General features: G+C 40.7%; 1 protein-coding gene across 6 annotated transcripts in view; it reads right to left on the reverse strand.

The window, feature by feature from the left end:
* Window positions 1-14,678, reverse strand: part of FOXP3 (forkhead box P3) — a 71,003-nt gene extending 56,325 nt beyond the window's left edge. The window contains exons 1-2 of one of the 6 annotated variants that reach the window (XM_056538082.1): window positions 14,158-14,678; window positions 12,651-12,712 (exon numbers count right to left, since the gene is read on the reverse strand). The gene's annotated coding sequence lies outside the window, so the exon portion shown is untranslated. Of the gene's footprint in view, window positions 1-577; window positions 696-719; window positions 855-12,650; window positions 12,713-14,157 lie in introns of those variants that run through there. The other 5 variants (XM_056538076.1, XM_056538075.1, XM_056538080.1 and 2 more) reach the window with 5 other exon arrangements.
* Between the last annotated feature and the right edge of the window lie 2,390 nt (window positions 14,679-17,068).

Below are 17,068 nucleotides of genomic sequence, written 5' to 3' on the forward strand. Positions count from 1 at the left end.
CCTGTGAGATCTGAGCCCATTGTATTATCGACAGTGATCGTAATCTATGGTATTTTTTTTTTCCGTACTATTTTTGGATTTTAAAACGTTTTGTGCGATTATAAAACATAAACGAAAAGCTTCATGCTAACCCCTTAAGGGGGGGGGGTCTCCTGGGAATTAAAGGAGTTCTGTACTGAAAGATACCTTATCCCCTATCCAAAGCATAGGGGATAAGTTATAGATCGCGGGGGTCCGACTGCTGGGAGATTTCCAGAATGGGGCCCAGGCAGTCTGCTGGAAGGGGGCGTGCCGACCCCCGCACTGAGCTGTGGCCGACACCACCCACCCACTATGTATCCCATAGAGATACATAAAGGGAGCATGTCAGCCGCGACTTCCTGCGGGGGTCGGAACGGCCAATTCGGGCAGACTGCCGGGGCCCCGTTCAGGATTTCCCAGCGGCTGGACCCCTGCGATCTATAACTTAATCTCTGTCCTTTGGGTAGGGGATAAGTTATTTTTCACTGAACTACTCCTTTATACTTATGCCCTATCCATGAACAGGGAACAAGTGTCTGATAGCGGAGAATCCGACCTGGGACTTCTTATACGGGGCCGGCTACTTATCCATTCTCGTCGTGTTCCGGCTTCCACCCTCGGAGATGAGCGCAAGTGAAGGCCCGCCCAGCCAATCACCATCTAAGGCGGGACATCGCTGCGGCCAGTGATTCGCTCACCGGGTAAGTTGATGGGCCCCGTATAGGGGATTGCGGGGGTCCCAGCTGTCAGACTCGCCACAATCCGACACTCATCCTCTATTCTGTAATTCAGTTCCCAGAAGTAGCTCTGTAAGAATATTAGGGAGATTTATCAAAAACTGTGCAGAGGAAAAGTTGTCTAGTTGCCCATAGCAACCAATCAGATCGCTTCTTTCATTTTTAAAAAGGCCTCTGCAAAATGAAAGAAGCGATCTGATTGGTTGCTATGGGCAACTGGTCAACTTTTCCTCTGCACCGGTTTTGATAAATCTCCCCCATTGGACATAAATGTATTTTCTGGTGCCCTGGTACATTTACATCTTGAGCGGCTGTCCGACTATAAATCGAGTGCAGGAGCTGCACCCACTTCATAGACGGTGAGTGATGGCTGCCATTGGTCAATGTTGGACAACGGCGATCCCGCCAATATCCATCATTAACCCTTAAAGTGCCATGATCAATAGTGATCACAGCATTCAAGAGCCACAATGACAGCCTTCCTCACCAATCGGCACCCCCGTAGAAATAATGCGGTGGGGGTCAGATCAGTCGAAATGCCTGTCGGAGGTCAGCTTACCTGCTTCCTGCTTCGTGGGGGTCCCAGGTGCGTTCTGCTGACAGAGCCTGCTTAGGAATGCTATGCAATAGCATGACATAATCCAGTGTTAGCAATCTAAAGATTGTATGTAGAAGTCCCCAATGGGAACTTAAAAAGGGTAAATAAAATTATAAAAACAATGTTACTTAAAATATAAATAAGCCTCTATCCTAATGAAAATTTAAACTACCCTCCTTTTCACATTTTTTCTAATTTAAATAGAAATTTAAAAAAAAAACACTGAAATTGTCTGAATGATTAAAACAACATTTATGATCACATATGGTGAATGGCAAATTATTATTATTTTTTAAATATGTCACATACCAGAAAAAAATTGAATAAACGGTGATCAATAAGTGTTTAAAATATGTGCGCGAAAGTAGTACCCATAAAAACTACAGATCATCAAACATCAAACAGCCCCGTATAAAAAAAAAAAAAAAAGTTATAGGGGTCGGATTTTTAAACATACTTATTTTGTTTAAAATGTTTTTGTTAAATAGAAAAGTGTTAGGGGTTACGCTGCGTCCAGACATGCTGGCCACGAGCGCACCCCTGTTCTGTCCCCTGGTGCCGGCGGCGCTGCCGTTCGCATGTCGGTATGCGGTCGCAGGCATCCGCCGGCCCGTAACTTACCTTTCCACGCTCCTGCTCCCTCTGTCTGCTGGCACACGCGTGGCTGCTTCCTAGGGCGTGCACGTGCGCCGGCTCTCAGAAATTTAAAAGGGCCAGTACGCCCTTAATTGGGTTTAGCTAATTAGTGAAATTATAAGTGTCAGCACTTCCTCTATTGCCTTGCCAGATCTTTATGACACCATTGCATTAGAGACACTGTTCATTTGTGTCTTGCCTTACCATGTATCTGACCCAATTGCTACATATCCTGACCTTGCTCCTGTGCCGCCTGCCTTCTGACCTCTTGCTACGTGACCTGACCTTGCTACAGTGCCGCCAGCACTGACCTCCTGCCTGTCCTGACTACAAGTTGTCTCATCCTTCCTGCACCATGTTTTACCTCGGCACCCTGTGTGGACGAGTCATATCAGGGGTAGCAACCTGGGTGCCGCCTGCCACATCAAGTCCATCCCGCTTTGTGGCAGGCTCTGGTGAATAACAGTGGCACCTTTAGACTCTGCTCCCTGGTACGGCCCACGCCATCATCCACACAGGTCCAGCTGATCCACTTCTCCACCTCCAGCCATTACAAAAGGCATGTAAACACAGGCATCATTTTAATTGTATTGACCCACAGAATAAAGAAAACATGTCAGTTTTATCCTAAAGTGCACTGCATAAAAATGAAACCCTTCCAAATGTTACAAAATTGTGTTTTTCTTTTCATTTTCTTCTGGTTATGCTCTATATTTAATGGTTGAATAAAAATTGTCATTACAAAGTACAATTGGTCACGCAAAAAACAAGCCCTCATATGGGTCTGTGGATGTAAACATAAGAGTTATAGCTCTTAAAAGTTAAGAGAGAAATTTGGAAAAATTAAAATTAGCTGTGTCCTCAAGGCCAAAATTGACTGTGTTCTTAAGGGGTTAATGAACAGGTCAGATTTGGAGTTTTGCATTACTACTGTGATGGGGAATTGCTAATAGTGCATGTCAGCTTTAGTAAATATTTGTATTCCTCGTAAAATAAAAATTCTGGTTCATTGGTTCTTAGAACTCTGTGATGTGCCGTTCCTCTGTTATTCCTCCTGGAAATATAGGAACAATTTCAGAAGAACGTCTAGCTGGAGGTGTGCCTCCACACACTCGGATGTTGTCCAATCAATGATGGCTCTGCAGGGTCACACCCCTTTGACATGTCAGGCTCTGCAGGGTCACACCCCTTTGACATGTCAGGCTCTGCAGGGTCACACCCCTTTGACAAGTGGGAATTGAAATGTCCAGATGTCAATATATTCATAGATTTTTAGGAGAAATAACAGGGGAGCAGCACAATAAAGATGAGGAATACATGAATTTACTTGTTTCTATTGGAGGAGGGAACATTTGTCTGACCGGCTTCTCTGAGAAATAGATAGGTAGGTATATAGATAGATAGATATGAGATAGATAGATAGATAGATAGATAGACAGATATGTGATGGCCCAGTACGGGAGGTGTTAGCCCGTACCCTTGCTGCCCTGTCCGGCAGCCTCCTTCAGTGTCCCCTGGACCCCTTGTACTTGTCCCCCCCCCCCCCCCCCCCCGTATATATGTTTTGTGATGCATTATAATATATAATGTGTTGTTACTTTAAGAAGTGTACCATGTGATTGTTACCCAGGAGGTACCAGTGATCAGGTGATCCCAGGGGTGACCTATGGGCTCCCTGCTAGTCTCCCCCATATAAGCCCCGGGTGGAGCTATCTCGCTCTCTTTTGCTCTTTCTGCTAAGCTGAGGTCCAGTGCAGTCGCCTAGTGTGTGTATCCAGAATCATTGGAGGCCTCGAGTCCAGTCCTGCAGCCACAGTCAATTGCAAGTAATCTACAGTCATAGCTTTGTCAGTCGTCAGTCAAGTCAAGTCAGCGTGGTCTGCATTAAATTGTCCAGTCCTACTACAAGCCCCAGCAAGCCCTTAAGGTCTCTGCATCACTGGTCACCTCTGTGGGCCCAGACTTTACCATCTGTCTACCCTCAGTAAAGCTACCATTGTCCGTAACTTGGCGTCAGAGTCATTATTGCCCCCCTGCCTCGCCCAGGATCCAGCGTTATAACTTCGGGTGGTATCGAGGATATAAATGTTAATTTATGGATTTTTTTCCTCGCATTCTGTCTCTCATAGTTGAGGTATAACCTATGATGAAAATTACAGCCTCTCATTTTTTAAGTGGGAGAACTTGCATAATTGTTGGCTGACTAAGTACTTTTTTGCCCCACTGTAGACAGACAGACAGATAGATAGATAGATAGATAGATAGATATGAGATAGATTGATAGATAGATATGAGATAGATAGATAGATAGATATGAGATTGAGATAGATAGATAGAAAGATAGATATGAGATAGATAGATATGAGATAGATAGATAGATAGATATGAGATAGATAGATAGATATGAGATAGACAGACAGACAGACAGACAGGTAAATAGATAGATAGATAGATGGATAATAACTGGTGAAGTAGTTTACAGTTCTGACACTAGGGGGCCCCGTCTCCATGTAGTCCCCTGTGGTGTCGGGGGTGCGGTGTGGAGTGCGCTGTCTCCTAATTAATAAGTTGGTTCATTAAGAGATTAATATGTAAATGTCTCATTAGAGATGGAGCGGAGCCGGCAGGGAGCAGCAGGATGATTCGCAGACATACACGTTACCTGAGATTAATATTATGAGAGGTTTCTGTCATATCCCCTTCTCCTAATAACATCTCCTACTTGTAAAAATAGCAATTCCGCTGTATGGCTGCAATCAGTGATCATTACCGTGTGGTTATTGTGGGGCAGGATGTCTTCTGGGCCCTACAAGATGACAGCAAGGATCCTCTTCACAGGATAAACTTAAGCACTTAAAGGGGTATTAGGATTTTTCAACACACTTTCTGCATCAATTTCTTGGGGGTTTTAAGATCTCTGCTTGCCACCATGTAGAAGGAAACTTCACTGCTTGATATATATAAAAATGAAGGATGAGATATGAGGTCGGGATATTAGGACGGGATATGCAGATGCGATATTAGATCGGGATATGAGGGCGAGATATGAAGACGGGATATGAGGATTGGATGTGAGGACAGGATGTGAGGATGGGATATGAGGACAGTGTTATAGCCTGGGGGATGTAGGGTATGGGGAGTGTAGCTGTGCAGTAATTAAAGGGTGCTTGTTAACTCTTGCTATTCGTGACGCCAAGGTGCGGGCTCCTCAGTAACGCTTGTCCTACTGCCACCTTTCCCAAGAGCGATAGGGAGGTAGAGAAGAATAGATTGTCCTCAACCGGAGAGTTTTCTGAAACAGTATCAACTTTTACTGAAGGTTTTCTGCAAGCTTCAATAACATAACAGTCTTTAAGCATAACAACAGCTTTTCCTTGGAGATTGACAAAGGTTGGGACTTTAGCATTTAGAGTCTTTTAGTATTGTGCGTTATTCCACTGTATTTAGGGGACTTAGTTGCGGTCCAGTAGTCACACTAACATAAGCGTAGATTTAGATTTGAACTCACGGTTTTAGTTCTGCTGAGACCGGCAGGTTTTTGAGGCCTAGCGTGTCTTTGAAAGTTGCGTAGCACCGTCCTGTTAGTCCGGTATCCACGAGAGCAGCAACCCAAGAGAGCGACAATTGGACGCAGCTTCCTTATATGGGCAGGGGCTGGACTAACGCTAATTGGTCCATACTGATGTCAATCACCATTACAGAGATTTGTGGGTAACACGTGACCCAAGGACCTCCTAAGGTCCTACAACATACCATAGAGGGGACTAGCATGGTCACATGACCGAAGGTCCTGCGACGCTAAACAAGGTAAGTACTATACATTACTATAAAATATATATAATTATTAAATATATACACATATTATCATTAGAGATAGACTTGACGAGAGGCGACTAGGGGCTGTCCCACCTGAGGAACCCTACCTGAACATAGTTACTCTGACTTTGGGACCTCTACACTAGGTAAGGTATGCAATACGGATGTGAGGATGGGATATGAGGGTGAGATATGAAGACGGAATATGAGGATGGGATGTGAGGACGGCATATGAGGATGGGATGTGAGGACGGCATATGAGGATAAGATAGGAGGACAGAATATGAGGACAAGATATGAGGACGGGATAGGAGGAGGAAATATGACAATGAGGAAGGGATATGAGGACAGGATAGGAGGAAGAGATATGAGGCTCGGGATATGAGGACGGGATATGAGGGCAAGATATGAGGACAAGATATAAAGACAGGATATGAGGACAGGATATGAGGACGGGATATGAGGACAGGATATGAGGACAGGATATGAGGACAGGATATGAGGACGGGATATGAGGATGGGATATGAGGACAGGATATGAGGACAGGATATGAGGACAGGATATGAGGACGGGATATGAGGATGGGATATGAGGACGGGATATGAGGACAGAATATGAGGACAGGATATGAGGATAAGATATGAGGAAGAGATATGAGGCTCGGGATATGAGGACAGGATAGGAGGAAGAGATATGAGGCTCCGGATATGAGGTCAGAATATAAGGTCAGGAAATGAGGACAGGATATAAGGACGGCATATGAGGTTGGGATATAAGGACAGGATATGAGGACTGGATATGAGGACAGGATATGAGGACAGGATATGAGGACAGGATATGAGGACGGGATATGAGGACAGGATATGAGGACGGGATATGAGGACAGAATATGAGGACAGGATATGAGGATAAGATATGAGGACAGGATAGGAGGAAGAGATATGAGGCTCCGGATATGAGGTCAGAATATAAGGACGGCATATGAGGTTGGGATATAAGGACAGGATATGAGGTCGGGATATGCAGACGGGATATATGGTTGGGATATGAGGACGAGAGCATTGTTTCTTTTTCTCTCAATACTGTACATGAAGTATAAAATTGTGTCTTAAGTTGAGCATATCCATTAGTAAGGAGTTCGTGAAGTGTTTCCCAGACAGGGTGCCTACAGCTGTTGCAAAATTACAACTCTCAGCATGCCCGGACAGCCGAAGGCTGTCCGGGCATGCTGGGAGTTGTAGTTTTGCAACAGCTAGTGGCACACTGCTTGGGAAACACTGAGTTAGTGGTAAATAATTCAATTGATTTGATATTGTTTTGTATTATAACAGTGTTTACCATAAGAAAAGCTTGAAAAGTATCAGAAACCTTATATATCACAAGCTGAAAAGTTAAGAAAAAATCAATATAAATGCAGATAAAGCCGGTAGTATAAGTATCGTCTCCCCCATCACATCTGTAGAATCTCAGAAATGTCTGCGGTTATACAGTTTCGGAGTAGTTAGAACTCGCTACTTGTAAATGGGTGTGGACCATCTACGGGATACGGGTCAATAAGGTACTTTTTGGGTTTGTTTCTCAGAAAAGCAAATGCTGTTTTTTCCCTACATAGTCGGTGACTGTGGCGTCACTGCGGTGGCTGTTACCGTGTTGCGAATTGTGATGAAGGAGGCCGATTAATCAGCGGATGTCGTAGACGTCACTATCCGTAAACCTTGGCACAGGCCAACGCAACAGTTTCATCAAATTTATAGTGAAAGGCAAAATTTATATTACAACTGAATTACATTTTTTGGAATTTGATGGTCTAAATCTGTGTGTGGTTTTTCAGCTGTTGCAAAAACTACAACTCCCATCATGCCCGGATACCCGGGGGTCCTTATTAAGGCATTAAAAGGGTACTCTGGAGAAAATCAAATGTTTTCGAATCAGTTAGTGCCAGAAAGTTATACAGATTTGTAAATTGCTTCTATAGAAAAATCTTAATACTTCCACTACTTATCAGCTGCTGTATGCTCCAGGGGAAGTTGTAAAGTTCTTTCCAGTCTGACCACAGTGCTCTCTGCTGACCCCACTGTCCATGTCAGGAACTGTCCAGAGCAGAAGCAAATCCCCATAGCAAACCTCTCCTGTTCTGGACAGTTCCTGACATGGACAGAGGTGTCAGCAGAGAACTGTATGCTCAAGAGAACTACACAACTTCCTCTTGAGCATACAGTAGCGTATAAGTACTGGAAGGTTTAAGATTTTTATATAGAAGAAGTTGACAAATCTGTCTAACTTTCTGTTGATTTTAAAACCTTTTTTTTCCCCTTCAGAGTACCCCTTTAAGTTCTGACCAGCCATCCCTTCATTAGACCAGTACGACTGGGTCCACATGTAGTATTGTGACTTGTATTTGGTCCTAATTTTGGTCAAGGCCAAAACCAGGAGGGGAACCAACACTTATCATGATTTGGGCAAAAAATATTTATAAAAATACTATGTGATGTATATTTAGGTAACATCGAACATAGTGTCCATTGAGAGTGTCTAAAGCAGTGTTTCCCAACCAGGGTGCCTCCAGCTGTTGCAATAGAACAACTCCCAGCATGCACTGTCATGGCATGCTGGGAGTTGTAGTTTTGCAACAGCTGGAGGAACCCTGATTGGGAAACACTAGTCTAAAAGGCAAATCCTCAGAGTATTATAAAGTGACCACATAGATGGCTACACGAGAAAGACCCTTTTTATGAAGCCAGATGCAGTAACACAACATCACCAATTGGAAAGGGGTCACAAACATACTAACAAAGAAACCATCCAAGACCACCAACCAGGTTGTATATGGGAAAGTCAATCCAAAATTTTAAGAGAAATGTTCATATTGAAAAGAAGAAGTTTGAATCTCATCATCTCAAGCTTACACGATCGGAATGATCTCAATTATTTTTTACTTATTATCATTTTTTACAATGATTAATAAAAAAAAAGAAATAAAAAATTCCAATTTTTTTTTCTTTTGGGAAGGGTGGGATGACTTTCGTAGACCCTTTAGTGCCTAGAACCTTTAGCAGATAATATTCTATATACGTATGACTATATTCACGTGCTGGTCGATCTTACAGATATATAAAATCGGAATTTGTCAGTACATTACTGCATAATATATATATATATATATATATATATATATATATACATATATATGCCACATAGTATAGTAATTTTATGCAATACAACAAATTTGTCTCTACTACATTTTATCTGTAAAATAAAATAAAAAAAAATGAAATATATATATATATATATATATATATATATATATATATGCGCATATTATTGTAATTTTATGCAATACAACAATTTTGACTCTACTACATTTTATCTGTAAAAAAAATTATTAATTTTTTATATATATATATATATATATATATATATATATATATATATATATGTGCCTAGTATAGTAATTTTATGCAATACATCAAATTTGGCTATACTATATTTTATCTATAGGCTATGTCAGTGTTTCCCAACCAGCGTGCCCCCAGCTGTTGCAAAACTACAACTCCCAACGGCTGTGCGGGCATGATGGGAGTTGTAGTTTTATAACAGCTGAAGGCCCACTGGTTGGGAAACACTGACCTAACACCATCATGTGTGATACTATCTGCTGAGCTACTGTATCTAACTCCATTGTGTGTGATACAGTGTGTCTGGGCATGCTGGAAGTGGTAGTTCTGCAACAGCTGGAGTCCCCCTGCTTGTGAAACACTGGGCTATGTTCACACCAAGACACAGAAAATGGCACAAATCGTTCTATTATAGTTTTTCTCTGTGTCAGTTCTACTCTTGGTTTTGGCTACCGACCAAAATGCTAGGTGTGAACACAGTCGTGCAGATAGGACTTTTTTATTTTTCTCATATGATTAAATTCACTAAATTATGTGACAAATTAAAAGCATAGCAGTGTATACTGAGGGGACAATGACGCACCCACGGGGAGAAAGAGAGGGGTGACCAGGCCTCACCGGACGGCATTTCCAGGGCCGTAATGAACCAGGGCCTCCCTAAAGATTAACTCCATTTGGTTACAGGGAATAAAGGAGTCATCTGTCTGCACGGCCAAGGGAATCTGAATGAAAAGAAAGACTCCGGCCTCCCACCAGATTATAGCGATCAGCTGGAGGATAAAAGACACGGACCCCCAGTAGATTAAAACTCAACCTAAACAATAATGAAAGGCTGAGACCCCAATCGCTTCGTCCAAAAGGGGGAATTGGGAATTCATTTCCATACAGCCTGTGTGTCCTGAATATATGGGCTCCATGTTTACTAGATTAGGTCCCATTAATAAAGAAGGCCTCCATTAATCTTCCCCCGCGCCTCTTTGATTTCCCTATAATTTATGGGCTGACAGATGTGTTTGTCTTCCAGTTGCCATGGAGGTCGCAGCGGCATGTGAAGAGGGAGACCCCCGAATAAGAAATGAAATCACGGGAAATGGGAAGGGGGGAAGTTATTGGTATCATTGGCCTGTTATTGAGATGATAGCAGGGCTGGGAATGGGCAACATTGTACCAAGCTTTCTATTAAAGAAATATTATTCTTTATAGTAAAGTAAGACTATCCATCTATCTAATTCATATCTATCTATCTATCTCATATCTATCTATCTATCTATCTATCTCATATCTATCTATCTATCTCATATCTATCTATCTCATATCTATTTATCTATCTATCTCATATCTATCTCATATCTATCATCTATCTATCATCTATCTATCTGATATCTATCTATCATCTGTCTATCATCTATCTATCTCATATCTATCTATCTATCTATCTATCTATTATCTATCTCATATCTATCTATCTATTATCTATCTATCTCATATCTATCTATCTATCATCTATCTATTTCATATCTATCTATCTCATATCTATCTATCTATCTATCTCATATCTATCTATTTATCTCGTATCTATCTATCTCATATCTATCTATCTATCTATCATCTATCTATCTCATATCTATCTATCTATTATCTATCTCATATCTATCTATCTATTATCTATCTATCTCATATCTATCTATCTATCTATCTATCTATCAATCATCTATCTATTTCATATCTATCTATCTCATATCTATCTATCTATCTCATATCTATCCACCCATTTATTTTTCTATTGTGTATTGCCTTTCTATCTATCTATCTATCTATATATATATATATTATAACAATGCAACACAAAATAATTGTACAATATATTAGGATTTATACCAACTAACCAATCTAGATACTAGTTACAGAAATAATAGTAAAAATATAAATAAAAAATTCAGCTAGATGAGAACATAAAAGTTATAATAGTATTAGGAATGAGTGGGATATTTTACTCAATATCCACTGTTTCCCATAAAAAAGGCTTACATTTTTTTATGTAGATATAAAATAAAAATAAGTAAATACATTTAGAATTCTTTGTCTAATGTAATGATGTAGATACCAACTCCTCCAGCCCGTATCGCGTTCGCGCCCTCCCTCCATACCTCTGTCTTCCTGGTGACGGTCAGATGATTTTGAAGACATGCCTAAACAGTCCCTACTTATACCGCAAGGAAACGCGGTGTCATCCCCACCATTGGCTGAGGCTCTGACCTCATGGAAAGTGGACATTTTAAGCATTTTACATTAAAACCAACTTCTCAGAGTTGTGTTTTTTTTACTTGGTATTTTTAACAAATCATTTTTTTTTTTTTACTTGGTATTTTTACCAAAAAGGTTACAATAATATCAGTGAAACCGCAAGAGGTAGGGAGAGAAAGACTCTTCATATTGAAGGTAGACTCTTCACATAGGTACGAGAGTCTATTTACATCCCTTTCATATAAAAAAGTCAATTTTATTTAAGTTTTTTTCACTTTTTTGTGTTAGAATACTTGGGGTTTTCCAACTCTCATTGTAGACAGTTATTTTGACACAGTCTTAGGACCACTTTCACACGGTCTAATTTTGGTCAGTATTGTGAAGTCAAAACTTGGCACGGAACCAACACTTGGAAAGATTTGCACTTCTTCTGTGTTTTTGGACCCATTCTTAGTTATAAATACTGATTCTTATTACTGTCCAAAACACTTTCGTGTGAATATGGTCCTAACCAAACAATAAGGTCAACTGAAGGCTTCTTGTCTACAAAACCCAAGCATGGCTGCTGGTCCATACCATTTTATGGAATTCTTTTGTCCGGCATCAAGTCATAGAACTTTTTACTTCAAACGTTAACGTCGATAGACTATCGTAACTGTGATTTATTACCTTTTAATATGTAGGCGTGAGGAGAGAACATAGAATTTTTCATACCAACCAACTGCGATCCAGAATATGGACGACAATCTTGGCAAGAAAATATATCCCTCTTAGAGCAAAAATAGTTCTTGTCTCGGTGCCAGCTTAGGGGACCAGCATGGGGGGGAGGCAGAACTTGTGGCATGCTTTCCGGACTAAATCAAGATGAGTGATTACTCACTGAACAGACACAATTTATCATCAATATCTCTTTAAACTTTCCAGACCCAAACCTGTGATTGACGTCAATGAGCTACCGAGGAGCACGAGGCTATAACATCTAAAAAACACTACGGGGCAATAAAATTATCACAGCCAAGAAAGTACAAAGAGAATACAAAGTCATAATCATATGTATGACTTCACCCTCAATATAATATGGTAAGATCTTAAAGAAAATTCCTAAAAAATTAAAAAATTGTAGATTGGGATTGGTTTCTGCCTCACGTCCTATGACCGGACCATAATATCTATCCCAGACCGGACTATGTACTTGTACTTACATAAAATGCTAAGGTTCATACCGTTTTCTGGATACACACCACCCGCGTTGGTTCTTGCCCCGCTAGAAGAAAGTTGGAAATATTACGGGAAGGATCCGATTAACCATTCCGATAAATAAAATCGCATTACATATACGTGGGGTTGGTTGGATTTGAATTGTGATTTGAGAATTAGGTGTTTTCAAAAATGACATTTACTAGAATGAAAAGTTTTTTGGCTCTTTTCCGCCATGTTGAAAACAAACCAGCTCACTGCCTATGAATGTTTCTTGGTAGGAAGAGACTTCAGATGGTGTAGGAAGCACGGAATACAAATCCAAGCTGCATGTCTTGGTGAAAAAAGGGCAAAAAATTGCAAAAAAAAATCCAGTTCCCAAAAATCAATAAAATCCAAAATGTATTAAATCATATTAAAATGATACCCAAAAATGGTGAGGTATAAAAGCAAGCAGAAACGCCAAGGCGTTTCTGCTTGCTTTTATAAATCACCATTTTTGGGTATCATTTTAATATGATTTAATACATTTTGGATTTTATCGATTTTTGGGAGCTGGAATTTTTTGCACTTTGTTCATACTATGGTATAGCGGAAAAGAAAAAAGTGCAAAAAAATTGCAAAAAATCCCAGCTCCCAAAAATCGATAAAATCCAAAATGTATAAAATCATATTAAAATGATACCCAAAAATGGTGAGGTATAAAAGCTGGCATTTCTGCTTGCTTTTATACCTCACCATTTTTTGGGTATCATTTTAATATGATTTAATACATTTTGGATTTTATCGATTTTTGGGAGCTGGAATTTTTTGCAATTTTGTGCACTTTGTTCATACTATGGTATGGCGGAAAAGAAAAAAGTGCAAAAAATTGCAAAAAATTCCAGCTCCCAAAAATCGATAAAATCCAAAATGTATAAAATCATATTAAAATGATACCCAAAAATGGTGAGGTATAAAAGCAAGCAGAAACGCCTTGGCGTTTCTGCTTGCTTTTATACCTCACCATTTTTGGGTATCATTTTAATATGATTTTATACATTTTGGATAATAGTTTTGTGTAATTAATTTTATGTCTGATACTTGTCTTTGTTTGTACCCCATAATTGTAAGCGCTGCGGAATCTGTAGGCGCTATAGAAATAAATAAATAAATAAATAAATAATATAATTTTATACATTTTGGATTTCATCAATTTTTGGGAGCCGGAATTTTTTGCAATTTTTTTGCACTTTTTTCTTTCCCGCCATACCATAGTATGAACAGACAGCGAAAAAATTCTAGGCCCTTGGGCTGCGAAGGGGTTAAACACGCAAAGCTGATGGCTTCCGAGAGCAACTGTGTACCGAGCTTAAAAAAGGCTGACACAGCTGTCCTTACAGGCCTGTTTCGGATGTCCCTCTAAGCCAACATCAAGAATGTTATTGAGGCTGCTCACTGACAGAAGAGGTCTCCTTTACCATAAACATTTCCTTAAATCCTGGCTTTGTTTTTTCCTTCCTGTGTCCTCACCTCTTTATTTAGAGTCATGCAAGCCGCAGCGTCCATTACGATCTCGGATGTCCAACGATGCCCGCCTTCTTGGCCGGTGACTCGGCTGGTACAGTGTGCTGCCTGGGCGGGCAGGGTGCTTCTTGTACATCTGGGCTCTTACAGACCTTCAGGTACAGGCTCAGTCTTTTATCTCCAGAGTGCCCTTTCATCTTGAAGCCAAGAACTGACGTCATATCAAAGCCCGACAGAGGGACACTGAGTCTGCTTCACCCCCGACACCGAGCACCTAGAAGCAGAATAACTAGACATTTCGCTTTGTTAATGTTTTTGTTAGAAAAAGCTCAATCCTTGGTGCGTTTCGATGGCATAGAGTGTATTGTAGTCACATATACCCAGATAAAATGGAATAGTAATAACATACAAAGTATGTTAATTATATGTTAATTATTTTAAAAAAATTAAAAAAAGGAGTGTTAAAGGGGTTCTCCGGTCGACAGACAACTGGTGCCAGAAAGTTAAACAGATTTGTAAATTAGAGGTACAAAAAAGACAATACGTAGGTGCACTCACCGCTCGGCGGAGACTGTAGCGTGTAGGGGTCCGGTTCACCGGGAGCTGGATCTCAGCAACGGCAAGAGCCTCTGAGCGCCATACTTCCTGCGCCGTCGCTGAGATCCAGCTCCCGGTGAACCGTACCCCTACACGCTACAGTCTCCGCCGAGCGGTGAGTGCACCTACGTTTTGACTTTTTGTACCTCTTTGATACCTTACACTTGTATGTGTGCACCCCGCAGGAGACATGAAGATAGGTACCGATGTTTGGTCACATTGCAGTTCAGGTGATATATGCCCTTAGTGTGCTCTCCCCTTTCTTGCCTGTTTTTATATACCAGATTTGTAAATTACTTCTATCAAGAAATCTTAATCCTTCCAGTACTTATTAGCTGCTGAATACTACAGAGGAAATTATTTTTTCTTTTTGGAACACAGAGCTCTCTGCTGAATCACGAGCACAGTGCTCTCTGCTGACATCTCTGTCCATTTTAGGAACTGTCCAGAGCAGCATATGTTTGCTATGGGGATTTTCTCCTACTCTGGACAGTTCTTAAAATGGATAGAAATGTCAGCAGAGAGCACTGTGCTTGTGATGTCAGCAGAGAGCTCTGTGTTCCAAAAAGAAAAGAATTTCCTCTGTAGTATTCAGCAGCTAATAAGTACTGGAAGGATTAAGATTTTTTTATTTATAGAAGTAATTTACAAATCTGTTTATCTTTCTGGCACCAGTTGATTTAAAAAAAAAAAAAAGTTTTCCACCGGAGTACCCCTTTAAAATCAACCAGAGTCAGACCGGAGTATCTTGAAGGCTTAGATTTCAGACATAATAGAACGTAGGGATTTATTGGTCATTGTCATGGTCACATCATATCATCAGTAGGGTGGCCACCAGGCCAATATTTTACTGCCACAGACTGTCTTTTGGCCACACTGCCAGAATTTTCAAATTAAAGTGGTATTCCAGGCAAAAACTTCTTTTATATATATATCAACTGGCTCCAGAAAATTAAACAGATTTGTAAATTACTTCTATTAAAAAATCTTAATCCTTCCAATAGTTATTAGCTTCTGAAGTTTTCTGTCTAACTGCTCAATGATGATGTCACGTCCCGGGAGCTGTGCATGATGGGAGAATATCCCCATAGGAACTGCACAGCTCCCGGGACGTGAGTCATCAGAAAGCAGTTAGACAGAAAACAACAACTCAAATTCAGAAGCTAATGACTATTGGAAGGATTAAGATTTTTTAATAGAAGTAATTTACAAATCTGTTTAACTTTCCGCAGCCAGTTGATATATAAAAAAAACGCTTTGGCCTGGAATACCCCTTTAAAACTACCGGCAATGCAATGGCCGGTATTTATCCAACCAATCCTCTAACTGTTGCACCATATACTATTCCAGTGTTTCTCAACCAGGGTGCCTCCAGCTTTTGCAAAACTACAACTCCCAGCATGCCCGGACAGCCGTTGGCTGTCTGGGCATGCTGAGAGTTGTAGTTTTGCAACAGCTGGAGGCCCACTGGTTGGGAAACAATGGTATAGGTTATGGTGTAACATTCAAGGAGTTGGAGGGTTGGTGGGATAAATACCGGCCATTGCATTGCCAGTATTTTTAATATAAAAATTCTGGCAGGATGTCCGAAATACCGACTGTATCTGTAAAATACCGGCCAGGTGGCCCCGCTAATTTCATGCTGGGAGTTGTAGTTTTGCAACAGCTGGAGGCACCCCTGGTTGGAAAACATTGACCTATACTATATACTACTATATAGTCCAACATGCTGGGAGTTGTAGTTTTGCAACAGCTGGAGGCACCCCTGGTTGGAAAACACTGACCAATACTATATACTACTAATGTATATAGTCCAACATGCTGGGAGTTGTAGTTGTCATTTGGGGCAGCTGCTGAGACACAGGCTGTATCAGGTCATGCTGGGAGTTGTAGTTAGTAACTAACTGCAACTCCCGGATTTAATTTAAAAAAAAAGTGACCAAAAAGTCACATCAAAACAAAAATGATACCGTTAAAATCTACAGATCGGGGCACATAAAATGAGCCCTCATACAGGCCCGTATTAGGAGAAATAAAAAAGTTATAGGGGTCAGAATAGGACAAAATTCCATTCCCCCCACATATGTGTATCCTGTGATGTTACGCATATATAATTAATTATGCAAATTAGCATAGCCTGGTAACCCTAATCGTCAGTAAGGACTAGGGGGGAGATTTGTCAAAACCTGTGCTAAGAAAAAGTTGCCCAGTTGCCCATAGCAACCAATCAGTTTGCTTCTTTCATTTTGCAGAGGCCTTGTTAAAAATGAAAGAAGCGATCTGATTGGTTGCTATGGGCAACTGGACAACTTTTCCTCTG

Source organism: Hyla sarda, chromosome 9 (assembly GCF_029499605.1).
Source record: "Hyla sarda isolate aHylSar1 chromosome 9, aHylSar1.hap1, whole genome shotgun sequence".
NCBI lineage: Eukaryota > Metazoa > Chordata > Amphibia > Anura > Hylidae > Hyla > Hyla sarda.